Here is a 25,715-nt window from a genome sequence, read left to right as displayed (position 1 = left end):
CAAATACTGGCACATGGAAGACTGTACATGGTAGCTATTACTATGATTATTCAGTGAAGCTGCTGAAGAGAAAAAGCTGGAGAATTATGAGATCCTCTGAATTTGAATTTTAAATCACATTGGCAGAGAACAATGGAAAATAAGAATATTTTAAATGTATACTTTATAAAGGGCATTTTAAAATTAAAACTATAACTCACGATGCTTACTCTCTAAAACACGATACCCTTTAGTAAAAGGAAACAAGATTCAACCTTAAAAAGGCAAGTATCACCTGTCCCTCGGAAAGGCTTTCAGATAGATTTATTTTATTTCACATGCATTCTGATTAGGATTACCATGGAAGATTATAGAATATCCATTTGTTGAAAGGACTTTACTATAATTTTTAAAATCTCAATTAGGGGTTTGCATGCAGCCTTTAGGAGGTCCTAGTTCCTACGTGATCATTTCTGAGGGTTCTTCTTATACAAGGGTTCCTTCTCTTTAAAGAAGCATTGTGAGAATAGCATTACTCTATTTTATAAAATGGAATTCCTGATTCTTTTTTCAAACTTTAGTGGTACTATTAAGTAGCATATAAGGTTTTAATATTTGGGGAAGCATAAATTCTTTCCGGACAAGATGGTATATAAACAATTAAATGTTTATTTAAGATGAACATAAAATAGCTTAAAATACAATATAAAATCTCAAAGGTACTTTACTGATAGTATCAGATATGCTCTTGGAGTGAAGAAAACATAGTATGAAAGGAAAAATAATTTATATAACACAGGTATAGATACATGAGTACCCAACAGGCTTAAGGGATTTCAAATATTGTCTGAAAAAAAGTATAATTAAAATTCATTACTTATTATTACTAATATTCTTTTAGAGAGAAAGAATGAGAGAGAGACAGAGCATGCATGTGTGAGCGGGGGAGGAGACAGAGAATCTGGAAGAGGCTCCATGCACAGCTCGGAGCCCCTCACAAACTTGATCTCAAGACCGTGAGATCATGACCTGAGCAGAAATCAAGAGTCTGATGCTTAACCGACTGAGTCACCCAGGCACCCCAAAATTCATTACTTATCAATTTCATACATGAAAGGCTATAGTTTAAAACCTTTTAAAGGTCTATGAATTAGTCAGTAAGCATGTGTTATACTTTGTTGTGATATTTGGTTGTTCGTCATGAGAAATAAAACAAAAACCACACATTCCAAAACTATGCTATGAATCACACAACAGGTAAATTGTAGGATGTTAACACAACGTATCTGAACCTACATGCTTTAACGCTAGCTCCTTTCAGTCTCTGCTTAGACCTCACTCACTTCTGTCCTGACATAATCCTATGGCTGAACACTGTCCCCCAATCTACACATCCTTTTCCTAAATTTCTCCCATTTGAGACACAACAGAGATTGTAAGTAAAACCTACTCTCTACAGTCAACAAGTTTCCCTGGCTGCCACTGCATGGGAGCTTCCACAGCAGTACTGATAGTTTAATTAATAATGTTTAGTGTTTTCAGTTGCATACTACCTATTATCTCAAGAGTCACTTGCTTTCTCAGTGGTACAAAAGAAATATTGAAGCGGACTCAAGAAAGCAGAACACTGAGGAAATTGTTTAGAACGGTCCCCAACCCCTCTCGTAATTTTTACCTCCTTTTTCTAGAAATAAAAGTGAATCAGCTGTAAGGGAATTACAGGGTCAAGCTGAATCACCTCTGCATGAAAGTAATAAGGGTAATATATAATTAAGAGACCTCTTAGTATGAACCAGATATAATTTTCTGCATTTATCCAATTCCAAGAAAAGTGTCAGTTATGTTTTTAAATTGATGTTAGATTATCTTAGTACAGACCTAAAACTGCAGAGTCTCTTCTATTCAACAAACTGTGTTGAGTCTTCCCATCTTTACTAAAATAAATAAGACTCCAAGGCATTCAAAGTTAAAATAAGTAAAAAGTAAAGTATTAACACTTTTTTTTCTGTGACAAACAGGTTTTTTTTTTTTCTGTGACAAAAACAGGAAACATAGAGAGCCCATGAGCACATATGTTCCTGTTCGCAATTCACCTGCTTCAAATAGCTCCGAGAGTAACCTGTTACAGGTTTCATGAACTTTCATAATGGGAGAAAGGTCTCTATAAATAATATTGCTTGTGAATACCTTTACTCACTTTTATCATTACTATCTTTTATTCAACCCATATTTTTTCAGGGGTGGGAAAATATATTTTGCTAAATTGAGAATGCACTTAAAACCCAGAATTCAGAGTTGGAAACTGAACTTGAACCTTTTTAATGTTTCAGTTTATTTGTACTTGGCAAAATGCAACTTCCTGTTTTAAGAAAAAGGACTTAAGAGGACTTATAAAACAGGTTCAGAAAGCTTCTTGGACATCAAATAGCTCTTACAAAATAACATTTTGATGATTTAAGTGTAAATGAATCAGAAACATATGAATCAAATTTCCCTTGAAATACACATGTTTAAAAATTAAGGGAAGAAGGATTTGGCAAAAGCTTCTTTGTTGAACCCAAAACATCTCAAGCATAGTTCAAGACCCTCACTGAACCCCTGATACATCTGGGATCACCCAGCTGCAGAGTGGAAACTCAAGCAGTCATCATAGTCTCTTGTCCCACCAGTATGTTCATAATAATTACAACAGAACAGCTCTCATTTATATAGAGATTCACCATGCACAAAAGGTTTTTAGTTTTTAATTATAATTTAGTCCATGAGACCACTATCTTTTCTAATCTTCCTAAAAGTAAGATTTAGAAGCCGATGCTTTAATAGCTTTGAAAAGTATTTAACATCTTATCCTGGGCATCATCTGTGAAATATCAGCTTCTGGAGAGATGCTTTATGACATGATATGTCATCAGTTCTGCCCATGAGATGTGGTTTTCCTTGGGTTATACTGAATGCTGAATGTACTGGATAAATACTATGTGATTTTGGTTCTCATAAAAGCTTAGTAGTAGGAATCATGAGTTTTCAATGGAGATAATTAAAAGAAGAAAACAAATGAATTAAAATATAGAATATATATTCCATATATTTATATATATGAATTGAACCTGGATCATAGGTACTAATGATGAAACAATTAAAATTACTGAAAAGTCTAGTGGCTATTTGAACTAAACACATCCTCCACCAAGAACCTGGCCAAAAACATGGTATCGAAGGATGCACCTGATTAAAGATCCTCAACTTCCAGCCTCTCATATATCTCCAGAAACACCATCAAGTAGAAATGGAGCAAGAATGAGCAATCTAACACTTTCCCTGGCCTTCTGTCTCTAACTAACTGTAATATGCCTGTGGATTAACAACTCTGTGTCAGGTTACTGAGTTAGGATTTCCTCACTCTGAAAAACTATATTTTATTTAAAATAGATGATCCCATGAATTTACTGTATTTAGCCATTAATACAATATAATAGGTTTTCTCTCCAATTTTTAAGCACTCAATCTGAACAGTAACAGGATTTTCTTTGTTAAAAGCACAGAAATAAAATCTGACCTTTTATTTGCTTCCATTATAATTCATAAAGTCCGTGGAGTTCTGCCATATATGAATCCAATTCAAAACACTTTCTGGTTAATCAACTAGCCAGTGGGAAAGATAAGATGGATCCCAGATGTCCCCTGATGATGATAGGTGGATCAGATTACATGGTGGGATAAAAGAGAGTTAGGCTTTCCAGAGTTTACTCACTGGGTGAAATGTAAAAGATGGTATCTCAGCAGCTAAGGTGGCAGGATCTGAAGGGCTTTAAAATGGTTTTGAAAAAATATACAGAAAATAGATTCAGGGTCAGGAGAAGCATTACTTTTTCTTTATTTTCTTTCTTAAAGAAGACATTTTTCTTTCCAGAGGGACATCTCTCTGCTTTGACTCTGTCATTCAGTGGTTGGCCTTTTCTGCTAATTTTATATATATATAAAATTATATATATATATAATTATAAGTTATATATAATTATATATAAATATAAATATAAATATAAATATAAATATATATATATATATATATATATATATATATATATAAAGCCATGGAATGAGAATATGGCATATTCTCATTCCATGGCTTTATATACAGAATCACTATTAATACCTGACAGTATCAAGAAAACACTGGACATTGTATTTAGGTGGCCCTATGAACTGTAGTAATGGAAGACCTCTATGCTGCCCACTGCCTTTCCCTACCTTGCAACTGTTCTGGATCTTCCACCTCCCCTTCATCCTGCCCTAACCCCTCACTCTTTATAAAAGCTAGTATGCAAGAAAACAAAATCAAAATTGCTTCATCAGGCATTTACTCTATTCCCCAGCAATTCTGGATTGCTACTTTATGATAAAAACATATACAGAAATGTTGACTTGATGACTTTAGAAAATCTTCTTAGTTCTACGTTTTACCCTCAAAATATTAGGAAACCTCAATGTACTGGTGGTAAAACAGGAAAAGAGCACAGGTTTCCTTCATAATAAATGAATGGAGGCTCTGGAAAGTGTACCCCTCTAAAGCTCTCAGATCTCTTAGCACATGTAAGTAGATGGCAGGCTGCCTCTTTTAGGTATTGTTGTTGACATTACTTGGCTTTCTGCTTCTTTTATTCAAAGTCAAGGTGAAACCACTAAATAGTAAATACCCACTGATACCACCCAATTTAATATGATATTTTGTTCTCAGAATCATAACCAGGGTTTCAATTTCTATTTCCAACTCAGACTCCTCTCCCGGACTTCAGACTTTTATATACAAATGCTCCTTTACCATCTGGATATCTGAGAGATCACAAACTCCCCAAGTCCAAACCTGGACCCCTGATGATTTCCCCCTCCCCAAATCCGTTCCCTCTGCAGTCTCACCTTCCCAGTCCCCATCAACTCCATCTTTTTCAGGCAGTGGTTCTGAAACTCAAGGATACATCAATGTCACCTAGAGGGCTTGTGAAAAATACCAGATTGCCGAGGCCTCACCCTCCAGAGTTTCTGATTAAGTAGATGTGGGGTGGAGTCCAAGACTGCATTTCTAGCAAGTTCCTTGATGATTCTGTTGTTGCTAGTTTGGTGACTACACTTTACGAACCACTGTGCCTTAGAGTCATCCTTGACTTCCACACCCAATCCATTGGGAAAGGTTGGTTTTATATGCACAGCATGCAGAATCTGACCACAATCTAGTCCAAACCACCATCATGTCACCTGTATTCTTGCCATAGTCTCCTAACTGATCATCTGTCTTCTGCCCCTGCTCTCCTAGAGACTTTTGTTAATGCAGCAGCCAAAATGAGCTTATTAAAGCATAAAGCAAACTGTGTAAACTTTCTGCTATAGCTTTAAAGTGGCCCCTCGCGACATTCAGATAAAAGCCAAAATCCATATCTCAGATAGAGGTAAAGATCTGGCCCCATCACCTCCTATTGTCTTCTTTATTCACTTGGCTCCAGCCAAGAGATTCCCAGCTCTCCCTTGGACACTACAGGAATGTTCTTACCTTAGGACACATAACTTATCTATTTCCTCTGCCTAGAATTTTCTTTGCTCCGATTCCAAGTGGCTAATTATCTCACCTTCATCAGGTTTTTGCTCAAATATCACCTTCTCAAATAGACCTACCCTGAGTACTCTCTGTAAAATTGCAACAACCGCTCCCACTACTGATTCCTCTTTATCCTCTCAACTTTTCCTTTTTCCCTATCACACTTTATCACCTTCAAGTATCCCATATAATTTACTTTCTTATACTCATTTTTAATTGCCTGTCTCCTTCCACTAAAGTATAAGTTCCAGAAGGGCAGGAATCTCTGGCTTTCTCTTATATACTAGGACTCAAATATTCTTTGAAAGAATGAGTGACTAACATATTAAATAAATGAACCAGAGGTCCCATTTTTCATTGTAGAAACTCCAATTCTATTCTCTCAAATCTTGCAGGAAATCTAAATCTTGATAGTTTTTTCATGGGTGGGATATCTAATTTTTCTTTCTTTAAAATATAAATTTACAAGAATACTTGCACATTTCAGACACAAAGAAAAGCGAGTAGGGATTCTTGCCTGCTTAGGCAGAATAGGCAGATTGATATTTCCTCCTCCACATAAACAAATTTAACAGGGTAATATTGAGAAACATAAAATGTGCTGAAATTATTTATTATTCAATAAATAGCCAGACATTTGTAAATTTTATATAACACTCCATGTTATGTGCATGCACTGTAAAGTGCTAATGCTAAGGTATCGAGCTCTATCCCAAAAATTTTGGCCACCTGCTTATAGTAACATCAACATCATCATCAAAAGCATTTATTTGTAAAAGACTGTTAGCTGCTATGTAAAATGAAATTAAACAGACATCCCTGCCCTGTCTAGACAGTCTGTATGGAGACGATTCTATTATATTTCAAGAACATAATATTTAAATCTCTAACACATCATTGTGCGTGCAAAGAACAGAAAATGGGGTCAATTCTGGAGGGTGGTGCTATAGTAGGTAGAGGCCATTCTCGGCTCATTCTTCCTCTTTTTTGAAAATGCCAGCAGACTTTCTTGGGACACTGTATTTTCATATATACAAGATATATTTAAAAGTCCTTGTTTTTGTTCTCTTTTTCCCTGGTGTAAAAGATCTGCAGATTTCCATTATTCTTCTTCCAAACTGTCAACACTTTTGGAAAATAAATATTTAAGGGAAATTAAGTGCCCACAAAAATTAATCATTAACCATTGTAATGCCTTACTATGGATCAGGTTTATTCTCAATAAAATAACATCTTTATAGATTTGTGTCCCTGTAATGGACATGGAACTCTCATAGTTTATTCAAGCTTTGGGTGTGCCCCACTCTGTGCCTACAAAGTGAACACTGGTCACAGGTATATTAAACAGCTCCAAACCATTCCTGTGTGTTATTCAAGTCCAGACATAAGAGATTCAAAATGTATGAGATAATAAATCACTAACCGCACCCTGCTTACTCGATTAGAGCTCGTTATCTGAAAAACAAATGCTTTGCCTGGCTAGTTTTTAACGACTCCAGGCATCTGAGAGTTGATCTAAGTAAAAACATTTAAAACATTTAGTTTTAGAAGTTCAGTTTTTGGTTTTTTTTTTTTTTTTTTTTTTTTTTCCTCTGGGTAGCTTTTATTTCAGTGCTTTTATTTTTTCTCCTTTGAACAATGCAGACTCTTGGAATCCAATTCCCCAGAGGTATTTGTAGGACTGGTTGTAGTTTGTCATGTTAGACTCTTAAATTCTCTCAATTTTGAAAATATTCATTCCTTGAGGCCTTTTATTATTTTTAGTCCCTTTCTTTGAATTAGCTCCAATTTAGCAGTATCTTTTCTTAAATCAGCATTTCTGCCTTTTTACTATTTTTTTACAGTCTAAAAGAAATGTTCTCCCCCACCCCTGCCAAATTAGCATATTTGAAGTGGTAATTTGTAATTTTTTTTGGAACATGGCATACAATCTCATTTTATAAGCACACAATTACATAGCTTTTTGTTGTTGTTGCTGTTGTTTTCAGGCTGCGTTTACCAAAATATTTGTGGCGGAGGGTCAGATCAGAGGAAAGACTAGTACAAGGGGAACATGTTATCAGGTAAATACTTAAACTGTTACTATTGCTTGGGCCTGTTGCATAACAATTTCACTATGTTTCTATTGATTGGGAAAAGGTAATAAAGCTTGACACGTTTCAAAGGAGCAAATATGAAGACTGAAATTGTCGCCCGGAACACGTGGTGCTTACGCCAGTCACTTGAAAGAAAAATGGAAAAAGACAATGTCTAGAGCAATTTGCAGATAAGTACCAGGTTAGACAATTAAGACCCCAGCATTCTGTCTTCACCTTCTCTCCATCCCCATCTACACCAAACCACCCGATGCTGCCTGCAAGCATCACTTCATTTTCGCTGTCACCAGATCCTGACAGCTGTCTGTTTTTCTGGCACTGTATCTAATCAATGCTCCTTTTTGGAGGCAGGTAACACAGGACTGTGAATGACTTGAAATACCTGTGGACACTCTTTGGGTAAAGGACTTAGAAGTTGTTTGCTATCTTTTCCTGGTTCCCTTTCTAAGTCTCCTCCCTTTTTCCCTTTCTTTTATTCCTAAGGGCCTAGGACCTGCATGTGTCACTGATCATATCTCTGCCTTCTCTCTCATCCCAGACCTCCTTTGCACCCTGCCCAAGAGGACAGGTCTATCACTGCTCCTTTAATGCTTGTCTGTCCAGCTTCCAATTGTAGCCGTCAATTGGACTGTTGGGTGTCATTTTCTGAGCACAGTGAAAGGAGTCAGCTCCTAAACAAAAGGGAAAGGTCTACCCCTCCCTAGGGTCTCAAGACTTACCCTGGTCAAAGGTGGCTGGCTCTGTCATATGATAGCTTTGTGGGCAAATGGGACACAAATGGGTGAATACAAGTAAACTGTGAAAATCAGTATGGGCACATGGGAAGCACTCAATAAATGTATAGTATTGCTATTATTCCAATGCCACAGAGGGAGGAGTTATTCGTGAGTTACATAGCTCCAGGGGGCTTCAGAGGGACCTGACTGTGCTTTTTTCATCCAGTTTTGCCTTCCCCATTGCTTTGCTGCCTCTAGAACTACTTTATTTAGTTGTTTAAACATCATTTTAATTAAAGTGACTTATATGAATGTCTTAACATATGAATCCAATCAAACAATATCATGTGCCAAATTTACTAGGTTATAAGTTTAATGGATGACAACGCTCAACTTTGTCCCTATGTGCTCATACTTCTTAGTTTGTTGATCTTGGACCATGGACATATTTTAAGAAACCAAAAAAGAATTATAGAAATATATTTTCTGACCCCTAAAACCCAGTGTTTTCAGGTTGTCCTCTGAAACTTAAAGCATGGCCTTTGAGCACCAGCCTCATCCTGAAAGCATGTTGCTCCAAAGTTGATTTTCCTGTTCTCTTCCTATAACACTTCCATTTCCTTGAGTGGGCAGCAGTAGGTAAAAGTAAAGAGGGATGCAAAAAGTTTCAATTTATCTAGAGTAAGGTTTGATGAATAATAATGCTTTCTACTTAATCACTCCCAATAGCTGTTAATTACACATGTTCAAAAAAGAGACACTTGCCAAATACCAGGCTATGGGGAAAGTCAGTTATACATGACTTTGTGATGCTTACAATTTAAGGGGGAGGATAAGTATCAAGGCCATGTATCAAGCTCACAGGATGACAGGAAGAGGGGCAGGCAGTTCAAAATTAGAGGATAGCTCTTGGACAGAGGTGACCTCCCTTCCTATTTTGTTTCCCTTTAAGCCTGAACCTGGACAAGACAGAGAAGAAAAGGGCCATGGAACTGCCTCCTCTCCCTGCACGCTGTCAGTATTACTTAGAACTGTTTCAGTCTGTTTACCTGTTCTGTGTGGTGGCTTCCGTATTCACCTGGCTGACTCCTTAAAGCTTCGGTATCACTTCCTGGTGATTTTCTCCGACAGTTCCCTAGCCTCAGCCTGTTTTGGGGCAACTCTCTCCAAGATGCCATAGCACCCGTACATACCTTCATCCTTGGATTTACCACCCTGTGTTGTATTCTTGGTTTACTCAGGGCCTACTGAAAGCCTTGCACAAAATTCATGAGAAATAATTATCTGTCAAGGGTTGGGTTAAGAGACTTCTGTATGCAACAACATGTACAACTAGATACTTTGAGGAAGCTTCCCACCACAGAACACCTAAAAATACTACAATTTGCAAAAATAAAATTAAAAAAATAAAAGTTAAATGGACAGCTGAGTTGGCAAGGAGTTTTCCTTAGAGACAAAAGAAATGAGGAAGCATGAATCCAGAGAGGAAATTGATGGATATCCTAAAGGGATCTGCTGGTTTCCTGGTGGTTTTTAGCTTTCCATTTTAATAGCCTGTAAGAGCATGGGACAAGGGGTAACGTCTATGGAGTGGTTGTGGAAGAGGATCAAGATTCCCTCCTAATGCCAAGACCCTAAGACAAAACTCTCGAGAAAGAATAAACTAGGGAAAGAAAAAAAAAAAACACTCAGTTTATGCAAAAGGCTAATCTATGGAGATAGTAAAAAGATTAGTGGTTTCTGGGTTATGAAGAAGGGAATGATGAATAGATAGATCACAGGGATTTTTAACGCACTGTAACTTCTCTGCATGATACTACAACAGTAGACATATGAAATTATACATTTGTCTAAACCCATAGAATGTGCAACACCAAAAGTGAATCATAATGCTAACTATGGACTTTGGGTGATTATATGTAAACAGGTGATTGGAATAAATGCACCACTCGGGGGGAGGGGGGTTGATAGTTGGGAAGGCTGTGCTTGTGAGCAGAGGCACATGGGAAATCTCTGCACGTTTTGCTTCATTTTGCTGTGAACCTAAAACTGCTATGAACAACAAAGTTTATTTAAAAAGATAAAATGGACTTTTAAATACAGAGAACAAACTTAGAGTTGCTGGAGGGGTTGTGGTTGGGAGGATAGGCTAAATAACTAAGGGGCTAAATAACTAAGGGGAGGACACTTGTTTGGATGAGCACTGGGTGTTGTACATAGGGGCTGAATCACTGGAATCTACTCCTGAAATCATTATTGCACTATATGGTAACTAACTTGGATGTAAAGTAAAAAAAAATAAATAAAAAGTAAAGTGGTCTTGACTAGTGCTGATCACCACCCCCTCCCAGTGTCATCTTCCTGAAAAGCAAATGTGAGTTCTCTCAGAAAGTACACATTAATCCAGTCTACAAGGCATGCTGTCTTAAATTCCAACAATCATGTAAGCACACAGGAATATCACAAAACATATGAGGAAACAAGATGGCATGAAAAAGAGACAGAAGACATAAGAAAACAAAGAATTCATATAGTAAAATTATCAGACACAAAATGCAAAATAAACTCTAATGTGCTTAAGGAAAATTCTTAAAAAGAATGTTAAAAAGGAATGTAGGCAAATGAAAAATGTAAAAGATCATTAGAGACTTAATAGATGGAACAAAAAGCATATTAGACAACGGAAGAAGGAGTTGAAGACATTCTAGAAAATATAGCATAGAAAGACAAAGATATAGAAAACATGAGAAAATCATTTTCTAAGAATTTTCCAGAAATAATTAAAAATACAATCTCAAGTCAGAAAGTCAAATGAAAATCATACAGAATAAATAAATGATCTGCTCCTATACCAATCATAGGTAACTGCAGAATGCCGGTGATAAAGATAAAACCATAAAAGAAGTAAGAGAAAAGACAAAGGAAGAACAATTAAAATGACAGCTGGCCTTTCAACAGCAACAATGGGAATTAGAAGTCAATGTACACATCTTCAAAGTGTTAACAGAAGATAAGTATTTTCACAGGAAAAGTAATATTTAAGACAACTAAATAACAGATATTTTACACAAACAACAAGAAAGCCAAGAGCACTTATTTCCACTGAACCCTCACTAAAAGAACTTCTAAAGGATGTACTCCAGACAGAAAAAAAAAAAATGAGCCTTAAAGATCCAGGATTTAAGAAAGAATAGGGATCAAAGAAAATGGAATATTTCAAGTACATCTAAATAAACATTGACTATATAAAGTATCTGATCTGTTGGGTTAATAAAGATGAGCTGACTATATCAAGCACTGGGCTATATAAAATATCTTATCTGGGGGGTTAATAAAAACAGCCCAAACACTCGACAAGAGAGGCATATAAGTTTGAAGAAGGGTAATTAGAGTTAAAATGTTCTATAAGACCTGAATTGTTTGATACACAGGTATAGATACTACTTAACCTTAGCCTTTCAGTATGCATATAAAATTCAGAGTAACCACTAAAAGAATAGCAATAGATGTATAACTTTAAAACCAGTAGAAGGAGAACTATAACAACAACAACAAAAGGTCTCAAAAGTTCAAAGAAGGCAAAAAGGAAAAAAGGAAATACTGAAGTAAAAAATAGACATCCCAAAATCAGTTGGTAGAAATAATTCCAGTTTTATCAGTAATCATAGTAAAATGCAAATGGAGTAAAGAAAGCAAAGATGACCAGATTACAATTTAAAAAAATGTTGACATTATGGGGCACTTGGGTGGCTCAGTCGGTTAGGCGTCTGACTTCAGCTCAGGTCATGATCTCTCGGTTCAAGGGTTTGAGCCCCATGTAGGGCTCTGTGTTGACAGCTCAGAGCCTGGAGCCTGCTTTAGATTCTGTGTCTCCCTCTCTCTCTGCCGCTCCCCTACTCATGCTCTGTCTCTCTCTCAAAAATAAGTAAATGTTAAAAAAAAATTTTTTTTAATGTTGACATTAGATATTCACAAAATTGAAGATAGAGAAACATTGAAAGTAAAAGACTAGAAAAAAATGTAGGAGATAAATCTAACATAATGAAAGATAGAGAAGCCATAATATCAGAGAAAGAGGTTTTAAGGCAAAAAGCATTAGTACTGATAAATATGGTCATGATATTATGAATAAAGTTTAAATTCCCCAGGAAGATAAAACCAATTTAAAATGCATATCTGTCTAACAAGATATGTTTGAAATAGTCCTAACAGACCACAAGGTGAAATTGGCCAATTAACCACTAAAGTAGAATATTTTAAAAATCCTTCTCTCAAGCAGGCATTGAAGTAAGAGATTTGAAAAGCACATTTAAAATGCTTGATATACTCATATATAGAAACTTATACCTTCAGATCAGAAAATAACTGTTCTCTCCAAGAACACATGGATATTATGCCATAAAGCAAATCTCAACAAACTTCAAAGAAATGGAGTAAAAACAATCATTTCTAACAAAATTACCATAGAATGATTAGAGATCAATAAAGATATTTTTAAAAAGCACCATATATTTGGAAGTTAGTAGATGGTAAATAATTTTCAAATTTCCATTATTTTTGCTTCAAGTTATAAATACCTAGAACTTAATAATGAAATCCCCTTTACCATACTGTGGGAAACAACCAAAGCAGTATTTAGTTGAATAGTTATATGGGAAACAAGAAAGTCTGAAACTTATTACATTGAGCATCACACCTAAGGAATTAGGAAAAGTACAATAAAATAAATCCAAAGGAAGCAGATGAAATACAAATGATACGAGTGCAAATAAAACAAAGATCGAGGAAACAGAAAATACAGAAACCATAGACTCAACAAAACCAAAGATTGGTTACCTAAAAAGACTAATAAAATAGATAAACTTCTGAAAACTTCATTAAATGATAAGATGAAGAAAAAAGGAATTTCAACCACTATTATAAATGCAAAAAGGGAGACAGTTGCAGGTACACCTAGAGTTAAAAAGATAGTAACAGAAAAGCATGACCAGCTTTATGCCAATAAATTTGAAAATTTTGTCTTGGAAAAAATCATTCAAGAGGAAAAAATATTCAAGAAGAAACAGAAATAACAACAATAAAAATACAGGTTTACAAAGTATTTACTATGGACCGAGTATTATCCTATGTAGGTTACATATATCAATTCATTTAGTCTGCATGACAATCCTATGTGTCCCATTTTACAGCTGAGAGGACTGAGGTACCATGAGGTTAAATGACTGTTACACAGTTAATAACTCAATGTTGAGACTGAACATAGACAGTGTGGCCCCAAAGTTCACTCTTTTAACTACTATGCTCCACTTCATCTTAAAGATGTTCAATCAGTAATTAATAATCTTCCCACAAAGAAAAAAATCTTGCTCGCAACTTTACAAAGTTTACTAGACATGAAAGGAACAATCATAATCTAAAATAAATTCTTCCAAAGACTAGAAAAAGAGATAACACTTCCTAATTCATTTTATCAAAACCAGATAAAGATTGCATATGAGAGAAAATGACTCATAAACATACATGCAGAAAACCTAAACAAAATATTGGCAAATTCAAACCAGACGTACGCAAAAAATATAATATATGTGACTAAGTTGGGTATATTCCAGCAGTTCACCCACAAGATTAGAAAAAAGTTAAAGTTATATAATATCAAGCATTGGCAAGGATATGGAACCCAGAGAACCTATATAATTCTTGTGGGGATGAGAATTGAAACAGTCATTGTAGAAAACTTTGGCATTATTTTGTCAAGTTTGAACCACCACTGTCTTATTTTGTATTTTCTTCTTACTATGGCTTTTCTTTACTACCTTTTTCTTTCTTCTCTAACTTCTATTAAGTTGGCAAGATTCTCTTTATTTTCTAGTATTTCTTGTGCTAGTTTGGAACTTATAGATTGCACTTCTGATTCTTTTAATGGATATTTAAAATTTTTTAATAATCAACTTAAATTTTGTAACAAAAAATCTAACTTTATTTTTATCCTCTTCTCAAATACAACAAAGATCTTAATACATACTAAACACTGAAATGCTGTTAATACAGAAACATGAAATAAAAACAAAGTTGTGCTCACCAGTTAGATTTACCCACTGCATTCAGTTTCTATTGCTACCTTAACAAATTTCCATAAACTTAGATGATTAAAACACAAATTGATTATCTCACAGTTCTGTAAGATACAAGTCCAAGTATGGCTGACGGGGTCCCTGGCTTAGAGTTTCTTTCTCAAGGCCAAAAGGAAGGTATTGGAAAGGCTAAGTTCCTTTTTGGCGTCAGGAGATGAATCCACTTCCAAGTTCATTGGGGTTTTGGCCAAATTCAGTTCTTTGGGGTTGTAAGACAGAAGTCCCTCTTTCCTTGCTGGTTGTCAGCTAGAGGTTGACATGCTCTTAGAGGTCTCTCTGGTCCTTGACCATGGCCCCCCTCCATTTCAGAGCCAGTAATAGTGCATGAAAACCTTCTTGGGCTGACAGTCTCTCTGACTTCGTCATATCTTTTCTGCCTCCAGCTGTGGAAAGTTCTTTGCTTTTAAAGCATCACATGATTACATTAGGCCCGCCTGGATAATTTAGGCTACTCTTTGTGTCTTGAGGTCTGTACCCTTAATTAATTACTTTGGCAAATTCCTTTTGCCATGTACATAATACATATTCACAAGTTACAAAGATTAGGGCATGGGTATATCTGGGGGACCATTCTGCCTACCACCTTGACTATAGCTGTCAGGATAGGTTAGGGGATTCTGAAAATGCAAACAATCTCTAAAATCCATTTGGCTTAATGCAGCAAAGATTTATTTCATACTCACAGAATCTCTGACTCTCTTTAGCAGCTGTTATCTGTGGGGTAACTCAGTGACTCAAACTGAGATAGAATGTACTATCTAATAGAACCGGGCTTCTCAAATTTTAATATATAGACGAATGATCTGAGAATCGCGTTACAATGAAGATTCTGATTCTGCAGATCTGGAATGGAACCTGAGATTCTCCAGTTCTCACATGAGCCCAGTTGACGCTGATGCTGCTGATCTCCAAACCACTCTTTGAGAAGCAAGGTTTGGGAACACATGGCCTCCTTGGTCACTACCACAAGGCAAGAGAGAGCATGGACACTATCAAACTGATTCTTTATTGCTTCTTCCTGAAAATAATGTGCATCAGTTCAACTCACATTTCAGTGGCCCAAGCTACTCATGCATATGGTCTTGTCTAATTTCAAGGGGTTAGAAAAGTTCAATACTCCCATATGCTCATTAGGAAAGGAGAACCAGGAATATTAGTCACAAAACGTATATGCACATACACACACACTCTCACACCCCTCTGGCCTCATCGTTGTTTTCTTGGATACCCAGCTTTCCTACAGTCCACTGTTTTCTTTCTGAAATTCATCCTGTAATAATTATTTTAGTGAAAATCCATGGGTAGTGAACTCTCTCGTCTTTGTATATCAGAACACATTTTGGTTTCTGCCTATATTCTTGATTGATAGTTTGAGGGTCCCAAATTCTACACTGACCCTTATTTTCCATTAGCACTTTGAAGATATTAACTCATTATCTTCTGGACTCTATGTGATGGAGAAGTTTCTGCCATTAGTCTAAGTTTCATTCCTTTGTGGGTGATCTGTTTTTTCTCTGATAGCTTTTCATATTTTCCCTTTTTCTTTAATGTCAGATTATCCTTCTGATGTTGGATCATGACATGTGTGCATATGTATTTTATTTTTTCTCTTCAGCACTTATGTTGCAATTCTAGTCTGAGGACGCTTGTCCTTTTTCCTTTCTGGAATATTCTAAATGTCATTTCCCCAATTCTCATTATTGGAAGATACTATTACATATATGTAGAGAGTGAGCATTTTATTTGTTCTGTATCTCTTAAGGGCTCTGTCATATCAGGTATATGGAATTCTGAGCTGTATTTTCAGAAAATTTCTTTTTTTTTAAGTTTATTTATTTATTTTGAGAGAGATAGAGAGAGAGGACAAATGGGGGGGGGGCAGAGAGAGAGGGAGAAAGAATCCTAAGCAGGCTCCAACATGGGGCTCAATCTCACAAACTGTGAGATCATGACCTGAGCAGAAATCAAGAGTCAGATGCTTAACCAACTGAGCCACCCAAGTGTCCTGTAAATTTCTAACTGTGATCTTCAAATTCACTAGCTCTCTCTTTGGGTCCAGTATGGAATTTATCTCATTTAAGGAGATTTTTATTTCAATTAGAATATTATTTTATTGTAAACTTCTAATAGTTTGTTATCTTTATTCATCAATATATTACTTCATTTTTGCCTGGTTCCCCCTCTCGTTTACTGTTTATTTTCAACAGTTATTTTTTTCCCAATGTGTTTCTTTTATTTAAAATTATTTTTTATATTTTATTTATTTTTGAGAGAGAGAGAGAGAGAGACAGCACGAGCAGGGGAGGGACAAAGACAGGGGGAGACACAAAATCCAAAGACAGGCTCCAGGCTCTGAGCTAGCTGTCAGCACACAGTCCCACACGGGGCTCAAACTCACCAACCTTGAGATCATGACCTGAGCTGAAGTCAGACGCTTAACCAACTGAGCCACCCAGGCACCCCCCAGTGTGTTTCTGTTAAACACATACAGTCGGTGCACCTGGGTGGCTCAGTCAGTTAAGCATCGGGCTCTTGGTTGCTGCTCAGGTCATGATCTCATGGTTTGTGGGATCAAGCCCCGCATCAGGTCCCTTGCTGACAGTGTAGAGCCTGCCTTGGATTCTCTCTCTCTCTCTCTCTCTGTCTCTCTGTCCTCACCTCCCTTGTGCTCTCTCTCTTTCTCAAAATAAATAAATAAACATAAAAAAATGCCAATTCCCTTCATTCATGGTGATTATTTTCTGCCAAGTCACCATAAACACTGCAAGAGAAAATACTATCTATCATTGCTCACAGTTCCAATGAGTCTCTGGTCATACTTTGGCCAACCAACCAATACATAATCTTGTTTTATATGTGTTTCTGTCTAAAGATACCTCATTTAATATCTATTGATTCATTAGCATTGAACCTACAGCCAAGAGCATTATAATTCATGACTGAATGAAGCTTATGTAACACACATCTTCTCCATAAGGCACATCACAACCTTCTTGTGCTTAGAAACACCAGGCAGCATTTTAGCACTATGTTTGAGGGCCGTTTTAAAAATCACCATTAAAAATCACAAAAATCTGAAAAACTTGGCACTACATAGGTTGTGAATAGGACACTTGTTTATAGTATGAGAGCTGAAACAAGAAGGCACCACCTCAGCTGGGAATGTGCTGGCTGGACAACTGAAGTTTTTTGCCACTCTGCACATATCTGCAAATGACCAGGGATACTTTCTAGAGAAATGGTGAATTCATAATTATTGGAATCCACAAATAATGAGGATTTCCTGTATCCATTTTAATGTCTTTATCAAACACTTTCATTTGCCAAATTTTATCTGGAGTGAATATTAATTTTGTTGACTTTTTTTGGTATAGTTCTATAATGTCTTGAGATTATTATTTGTAGACTTGTTTTTAATTTTTTAAATGTTTATTTATTTTTGAGAGAGAAAGAAAGAGCAGGGTAGGGACAGAGAGAGAGGGAGACACAGAATCTGAAGCAGGCTCCAGGCTCTGAGCTGTCAGCACAGAGCCCGGCATGGGGCTCGAACTCACAAACCACAAGATCATGACCTGAGTTGAAGTTGGACACTTAACTGACTGAGCCACCCAGGGGCCCCAAATAGACTTATTTTTAATGGAAAGATTTTGCTTTTCCTTTGTGTCTCTTTGTCCTCATCTGCTCTAATAGTTTTGTGATTATCTCCATGTGGTTCACCCAGCCCCCAGTTCAGAATCAGATTGCTATGCTGGAATTTTGTTTTTTGTGTTTAAAAACATTTTTTTAAGTTTTATTTATTTATTTATTTATTTAGACAGCACATGAGCAGGGGAGGGGCAGAGAAAGAGGGAGAGAGAATCCCAAGCAGAATCTGCGCTGTCAGCATGGAGCCCAATGTGGGGCTCAAACTCATGAACCATGAGATCATGACCTGAGCCGAAATCAAGAGCCAGACACTTAAATGACGGTGCCCCCCCCAGTGCCCCTGGAATTTTGGGTTTGAATCCATAACAAGGAAATTGCAAATCTAGTCACCGAGCCCAAGTGTCATTTAGTAGGTTCAGTCCGTGATCTCCACCAGCCCCTCTAGACTCATGCTTCAGATAAAGCGCTCATCCCAGGCAAACCATCATTAAAACCAAACCAAACATCAGCTTCCATCCACACAAAGAGTCCCATCCAGGCTTCTGACATGAAGTTCTCTACCTGGAAGAAGTGCTCTTTCTCCTGTACAAGTAAATTTAGCTCTGGTTATCCCACAGGAATTGAGCTGGGGCTAATCTTTGCTTACTTCTAGTTATGGAGCCCAAAAGCCTGTGGCCATCAGCACTGGTCACCATCTTGCATATATGCTCCATTTTTGGTGCATGGATGTTTTAATCTTGCTATTGAACTTGGCTATGTCATTGGTTTCAACATTTTATAATTTGCCCAACATTGCTGCTTGTTTGGAAACAGGGAAGAACAGATTGATCAGAAATTCTCTTAGCAATCTCCTTACACTTTTCCTTCACAACTTCTCTTACTCTGCATGAGATTGTAGCTATCTGTATTTTTGTCTTTTCTTCTTGCCTCCAATTTCAAAACATTTGGGAGTACTGTCTTATACAAATCTTTTTGTTGTCATTTGTTCCCAGCACAATGCCTTGCACAGTCAATAACTATCTGTTGAATTAAAGTATACATCAGTTTATGAGACACTCTCCTCGAAATTAGCCTTGTACACAAATTTATGTCAGATGGATAATTTTCTTCCCTAGAAATAATCAGACAGAAACTAGAAGACCTCTTAGGAGGGATATTATAAAGCAGGGGTTTTCATACTCTTATTTTGTTGCAGAACTCTTTTCCCTCAAAAGAATCTTATGCAGGATGCTAATCAATAAAACAGGTAAAGGAAGAGCTGTTCTGGATGCCACAGGGGTGATAGTCATAGCAACTTGACTGCTCAGCCTTCATCACCCAGCAACGAGGTCAAGGTGGCCCCACAGACAGTTGTCTAAAAATTGTTTTCCAAACTCCCATCCTATAGGGATTGAGAGGTTTGTCCAAGTTGCTTCTAGGATCTATAACAATTCAAAGTAAATAATTCCCAGCAGTATTTTAAAGGAAGAAAAAGAAACATTAAAAAGTAATAAATTACACCTTTTGAAATGTAGTGCTATATCATTTAAAATCTGTTTGGGAAGGGGAGGAGTCTTCATATGAATATATTGCTTGGGAAGAGGAGACCAGTACATTATAGGATATTGGTGTTGAATGAGCTCTGAAGCACATTTGCTTGGTGAAGATTCAAAGGCACAAAAATACCACATAATGCCTCCTTACCCTTCCTTCTGTGATGACCATATTCCACTCAAGATTCTGAACAGAATTTGAAGCCTAAACTAAATATGCTCTAAGAGCCATGCATAGCTTTGCTCATCATAAGATTGTAAAGAAAAAATATAGCCAAACGTTCAAGACACCCTCTTTAAATTTGACAATTTCCTCTGAAAAGGAAGAGAATGTTCAAAATCAAAGAAAAACATATGAAGAAAAGATTCCTGAAAGTGCAATACTGTATGAAAGTGGATTAACTAATTAAATAATGGCCTTAGCTCAGAAAGCTCAGCACAAAGGTCTGTGAGTGATCCCTCAGAGGAAAAAGCATAAGAATTTCTGTTGCCTGAGTTTCAACACATCTTGGTGGTAATTGGAAGATCTGATGCTGCTTATCGTTTCTAGTCTCACGGAGAGCGGCTGAGCACAGACAAGCATTTGCATGTTAGCAACCTATGCATGGCGGCTTGTTTCGTTTCATTCCACAAGGCACTGTGCCAAGGGAAGAACTACAGTAGTAATTTCTTTCAAAGTCACTGTCAAATCTCTGCTTCAAGCTTCTATCTGGGTCACCAGAGGCCAGCATACATTTTGTGTAATTCAGAAACTAGGACTTGAGAGAGTAGGTTTGAGAAGTATTGACTCAGGAAATTTATATTCTCTGGACAGGAGGAGAAGCTCAAAGGAGAGGCAATTTGGGATGTTTTCAGCAAGGATACTTGGATTTGCCTTTTCTGCTGTATTTGATTCGCACACTTAAAATTCTCAGCAGTTCATATACTTGTAGCCTTGAAGAATTAAAATTGCTACAGTAAACTTATTTGAACATCTCTTTTCCTAAACCACATCGCATATGTTGTAAAATTCCTTATGCCTTAATCTCTTTGTGTCTTAGTTTTGTTATTTGCTACATGAGTTAGTCTAGGTCATTGATGCACCCTCTTGAGTCATGCTGAGATGGGCATGGGTTTTGGCATCATACAAACCTAGCAGCACCACTAAATAAAGTATTTTATCTCTTTCAATATCCAGATTTCTTTATTTGTAAAATCAGGGTAATACTTCTCAAGGTGATTGTGAGAACTGAATTAGTCACTAGCACTAGGCCTGGCACCTGGCAGATACCCCAAACAAACTAGTTTCTTTTAATTCAAATCTTCTCTAAATCTATTGCTTTGTCAGGATCCCTTTGAGGTATATGATCAGTGTACTAGTCATTTTTGACAAAGATTGCAGCACATATATACCATTACCCGTGGTCATAGAGCTAGCTGGGAGAGGGACTCATACCACTTTTCTAGTCTGATAAATCCCAACACTCTAGGAAATGATAGATAACTCTTTAATACCCTTTATCAGGCGAATCAATGAAGGGTTTATCTTCCCTTCAAAACTCTATCAAGCCAATACTGTAGCATTAGTAACAAAACACACACCTGCAAAAGGTCTAGCTGAACTTTTTCCTCAGAGAGTTTCAATATGGCAAATGATATGATGATAACGAAGTAAACAAATTCTGGGTTGACCAAGTTCATGCTAACAGCCGTAAGAAAGCAGTCGCTTGACACTTAAGCTATTAATTCACAGGAAAAGAACATAGCTGTTGTGTGAGGCACACTTATTTCTTATCAGAAAGCATCACATGTGTGAACTAGAACGTGTGACTTTAGGGAGGCCAGCTCATATCACTCAAAGGCCACTTACAAGTATTGTCAATGCTTCCTCTGACAGTCTCCATGGGATGATGCTGGCTTAGAATAAACTAACTCTGACCAACTTTGGGGGCAAATCACCTATGGCTTTTAAATATACCAGAAGGATGCCAAAAAGCAGAAATTAGTTGTAACAATATATTAGCTTTTATATTTTACTCAACAGTTTGGAGTTCTTCATATTATGTTGAGTTAGGGACAGGGGCAAAATCATCCTTACCTGGGGAATGGAGTTCTTTTGGAAGACCATAACTTACTTATCTTTGTCATATCAGGTGGCAGAAGGAACTAAAATTCATTGAGCATCTTCCATGTACCTACATTACTGATTCTGATCCTTGTAAAGGAGTACTGCGAAGTGAACGTGGTGACTCTACGTCATGATTGAAGACACTGAGGCTGTGAGAAGTCTGAAGAGCTTGTCCAACCACCCAGTGAGCAACAGCAGAGCCGGCCAGCCCATGTCTCTCTCCCTGGGGTCGTGTTCATATGACGCTCCTCCCAGAGAGGAAAAAGTTGAGGCAGAGGATAAGAAACACATCATGAGGACACATTAAGGAGAAAGGAAAAGTAGAGAGACTTCAGAGGGGTCCAATACAGGCATGTCAGAAAAAGCATTAAAAAGAAAAGAAATGTGTGCAGCAGTCAAAAGAAGGCCTAAGGGAGAAGAAAAGCAGAAGGGCCCAACCCACTGGGGAGGAAAAATCCAAAAAAAAAAAAAAAAAAAAAAAAAAAATTGGCTAGCTGCCTGGCAGCAAGCACTGCAGAGAGATCTATATCCACCAGACAGATCCACCAAATGAAGGAATCTGTGAATCATTAAAAAAATGTTTATTTCTTTATGCCACAAATGATAAAACAGTTAGTCATAAAATATGAGGGTTTTTTTCCCGGAGTAATTGCTGCAGATATTTTCAGCCATTTATCCTAAATGCTCAGTGTTTAACTATTGAAAGGGAAATGATGTGTTTTGAACCAAAATCAACCTCCAGTTATCCACATGACATGCTGTATACTTGCACTTAGAGATTAATTCATCTGCTGGATGGTCAAAGTTTAGTCAGCATTGGTGCTGACAGAGTTTGGACAGGGACTCTGTCCTCAGAGAAACAATAAAAGTCACTTATCACTTCTTGCCCCCTAAAAATTATTTTCCTTTGTTACTAATTTCTGCATAAATAGAAAGGACTGTGGTCCGAGTCAAGAAAATCAAGATGCTCCTGGAAATGTGATCCCTAATGAACATCCTTTTGTTCCAGCAACAGTGTTTCTCAATGTTGAAAGGGACACACACACACACACACAGCCCTACAAGTAGTTAAGTCGCCATTCTACATTCATTCTATCTTTGCGGTAAGTTAGACTCGTTAGGGGGGATATTGATTGGTCCCCCGGGTTATGTTCCTGAGAACATATAGCAATTCCAACTAAACATTTGTTTGTTCAAAGAACAGCCAAGCTTCACTGCTGCCAGAGACCTAACTGTCCAGCCTACGGGCATTACATAGAAAGTCTGTTTTCCTATATGTCATCCAAAGGAAGAAGAATTGTAAATCTGCAGTTCTGCCAGAGATGAGGGCTAAGATTCTTGTTCTAGAATACCTGGAATCTGTTTACTTGGAAAAATAATCAAGAAAAGTTCCTTATGGTGTCACACAGTAAGGCCAAACTTCAGGAATTTAAAGTGATCTAATTTTTACTTTTATAAATAGTGTATTCTCCTGGAAAGAGTACTTCGCCACAGAAAGGGGGAGTTGAGGAAAGGAACTAAAGCAGGGCAGAGCCAACATTACTGAGTTGGGCACCATGCTGACTGCTTTTTAGATATTTCCCCATGTAATCCTCAGAAAAACTCTGTGAGGTATTTTTTTCAGTGTTTCGACAATAAAATATATATTCAATGATTTTCGAAATATTTTACCCCAACCTCATTTTCTTTTTTATATTTTTAAATTGATGCCAGTTATAGAAGAATATACATCCTGTAACACATCTTACTACAGAAGTATACAGAATAAAAAAAGGAAAGCCCTTCTTAAGTTACTCAAAATCTCTCTCTACATTACATAATAATTGTGATCAGCGATATACCACACCCCAGACATACCTCAGTCTGTTTTTTTTAATTATTTTATTTTATTTTTATTTTTTATTTATTTTTTAAGAAACAATTGTTGATTACAATCCTTTACTTATTTGTTTTAAAATGTTTATTTATTTTTGAAAGACATTGAGAGCACAAGTGGAGAAGGTGCAGAGAGAGAGGGAGACAGAGGATCCAAAGCAGGCTCTGTGCTGAGAGAGCAGACATCCTGATGTGGGGCTTGAGATCATGACCTGAGCCAAAGTCGGACACCGAACTGATTGAGCCACCCAGGCGCTCTCAGTTTGGGGGTTTTTAAAAATTGACTGAGATCATATTAAAGATACTACTCTACACTTGTTTCTTTCACACTCAAAATGTCTTGGAAAAACTTCACAGGTTTGTGCTTACAGATCCGACTTACTCTTTTACATAACTGTTTAGTGCTCTGTGGTGTGGACACATCACAGTTTATTTAACCAGCCCCCCTCCATTTGTTTCCAATTTTAAACTACCATAAACATTGCATTAACAAACATTCTTTGGATATATATAAGAAGGGTATTTTAACAGGTAAGAAAACAGCGATTACCGAACTTTGTTCAAAAGCACCTAACTACTAAGCTGCAGTGCCAGGACTCTGAGAAGCCTATGTTCTTTCTGCTCTATGTTACTATTTTGAGTCCTTTGTGTCCATGGAATTGAAAAATGAAGTGTGTCCTTTAAATCCCTCCTCCTAGCCACACATCCTGATGGCCTCTCAGAGACTGTCATTACAAGGCTAACAGGTAAGGATAGGAGAAGCTGGCCCCCATTTTGTTACATTAACTTACGGATGAAATCCTAGTAAAGTTACTTGGAAGAGACATGTGTTATCAGAGTTTAAGATGAGAGTGCTCTCTCTCTCTCTCTCAAGGAAGATACAGCACAAGGAAAATTCCTGCTTTTCAGCTGGATGGGTCATTAAGGAGGGAATCGGGATTGAATCCAGCAGGAAGCACATTTCTTAGGTCCAGTGCTATAGAGTCTAGTCAGCCTTGGGGAGAGCCACTCTCGATACCCAGCATGCCCTCTGGAAGCCCCCTGTAGCAGGGGGAGGATTCTGAACATTTATTAAGAAGAAACCAACATTCTTTCCCTCAGAACTTCTTTTTCAGTTAAGAAACTTGTTCTTGAGGTTAAGAAAACCCTCCGCTGCCTTTCATATACTTCAGTCTGAGACTGGCTCTGGGTCTGGGAGAAGAGAAATGCACAGAAGGGGGTGATTAGAGCAACCCGTCTGTCAGCCTTCTGGTCCTTTTGCAAACAATGCCTGTCACCCTTACTGAGAGGCTAGGAGTGCCCCTTACAGAATAACATTTAGGAGTAAGTTCAGACTCCTCAGAACAGATAAGTACCTCCTTCCCTGCACCATACCGCATACCATACTTCATAAAATGACCTACCAGGGCCTCAGAGAAGCTGGGCTAGTTCATGCCTCTCCCTTCACACATACGACTAAGGCCCCCATGTCACCTCAGAGAGAATTTCTTGATCACCCCATATGTAGCGACTTCCCCGACGTCATTCTTTATGCCATTATCCTGCTTTATTTCCTTCAGAATCATTCACTAATTGAAACTCTCACACTTCTCTTTCTTTATTTGTTTATCATCTGCTTTCTCTCACTAGAGAATAAGCTTCATGAGAACAGGGGCTTATCTTTCTCTGTAGCTATGATACCCCAGTGCCTAGAAAAAGTGCCTGGCACACAGCAGGTCACAGCAGAAATTGCTGAATAAATTCCATTCCCATTTTTTCTAACCCTGTCTCTTACTATAGTCTGGAAAAATTCCTATCATCTTGAAAGGTTCTGCTCAAATGTCACCTTACTTAGGATGTCATTCATTCATTCATCATTAAGTGTTGAATGTCCACCACGTGATAGAGGTTGCTAAACTTCATCTGCCCATAGCCCCTTTAATCTCTCAAAACTTTTTTTATGGCACCCCTAGGCCGAAAGGAATAACTAACACTTCCATTGATTAAGTAGTTAGGTCCAAACAACTCAATAGGTATTTGCACCCTCACAACAGCTATTTGAAAAGAA

The 25,715-nt window shown here is 37.3% G+C and overlaps 1 protein-coding gene across 1 annotated transcript in view; it reads right to left on the bottom strand.

The window, feature by feature from the left end:
- ADAMTSL1 (ADAMTS like 1) overlaps positions 1-25,715 on the bottom strand; it is a 376,924-nt gene that overhangs the window by 291,076 nt on the left and 60,133 nt on the right. The window lies entirely within an intron of this gene.

This window comes from Panthera tigris, chromosome D4 (genome assembly GCF_018350195.1).
Source record: "Panthera tigris isolate Pti1 chromosome D4, P.tigris_Pti1_mat1.1, whole genome shotgun sequence".
Lineage (NCBI taxonomy): Eukaryota > Metazoa > Chordata > Mammalia > Carnivora > Felidae > Panthera > Panthera tigris.
This window is presented reverse-complemented; position numbering and strand designations above follow the sequence as displayed.